Raw genomic sequence first — 971 nt, 5'->3', positions numbered from 1 at the left:
GCGCCGCTTGCAAAACAAAACGCACGTGTAAGTAATATATTTACCGTGTTTTATTATTTTGCACGAGTGCGGTAAGTCATAGCTGGGTGCTCACGATTCACGGGTCCAGCGTCGGCGTTGTGGCGCGGCAAGCGTGCACTGGTGCGGTTGAGAGGGAGGGGTGGAAACCGCGTTAAACTCGTCTCCGTAGTTGAGAGGGAGCGGCCAAAGCAATGTACAATCGTCTTTGTAGTGGAGCTGGGAGGGGCAAGGATAAGGGACGAAGACCGGGGTAACATGTCGGATGCGATCATACCAGCACTAAAGCACCGGATCCCATCAGAACTCCGAAGTTAAGCGTGCTTGGGCGAGAGTAGTACTAGGATGGGTGACCTCCTGGGAAGTCCTCGTGTTGCATTCCCTTTTTAATTTTTTTCGCGCCGCTTGCAAAACAGTCCTCGTGTTGCATTCCCTTTTTAATTTTTTTCGCGCCGCTTGCAAAACAAAACGCACGTGTAAGTAATATATTACCGTGTTTTATTATTTTGCACGAGTGCGGTAAGTCATAGCTGGGTGCTCATGATTCACGGGTCCAGCGTCGGCGTTGTGGCGCGGCAAGCGTGCACTGGTGCGGTTGAGAGGGAAGGGTGGAAACCGCGTTAAACTCGTCTCCGTAGTTGAGAGGGAGCGGCCAAAGCAATGTACAATCGTCTTTGTAGTGGAGCTGGGAGGGGCAAGGATAAGGGACGAAGACCGGGGTAACATGTCGGATGCGATCATACCAGCACTAAAGCATCGGATCCCATCAGAACTCCGAAGTTAAGCGTGCTTGGGCGAGAGTAGTACTAGGATGGGTGACCTCCTGGGAAGTCCTCGTGTTGCATTCCCTTTTTAATTTTTTTCGCGCCGCTTGCAAAACAAAACGCACGTGTAAGTAATATATTTACCGTGTTTTATTATTTTGCACGAGTGCGGTAAGTCATAGCTGGGTG

The 971-nt window shown here is 50.6% G+C and overlaps 2 non-coding genes across 2 annotated transcripts; both read left to right on the top strand.

The window, feature by feature from the left end:
• Positions 1-281: 281 nt before the first annotated feature.
• LOC119347651 lies at positions 282-400 on the top strand. The gene has a single exon (XR_005168483.1). It is a non-coding gene; the product is annotated as a 5S ribosomal RNA (ribosomal RNA).
• A 347-nt stretch (positions 401-747) lies between these two features.
• Positions 748-866, top strand: LOC119347652. The gene has a single exon (XR_005168484.1). It is a non-coding gene; the product is annotated as a 5S ribosomal RNA (ribosomal RNA).
• The last annotated feature ends 105 nt before the right edge of the window (positions 867-971 follow it).

The sequence above is a fragment of the Triticum dicoccoides genome, unplaced genomic scaffold (genome assembly GCF_002162155.2).
Source record: "Triticum dicoccoides isolate Atlit2015 ecotype Zavitan unplaced genomic scaffold, WEW_v2.0 scaffold72078, whole genome shotgun sequence".
In the NCBI taxonomy this organism is placed as follows: domain Eukaryota; kingdom Viridiplantae; phylum Streptophyta; class Magnoliopsida; order Poales; family Poaceae; genus Triticum; species Triticum dicoccoides.
Note: the sequence above shows the minus strand (reverse complement) of the source record. Positions and strands in the feature narration are given on the sequence as shown.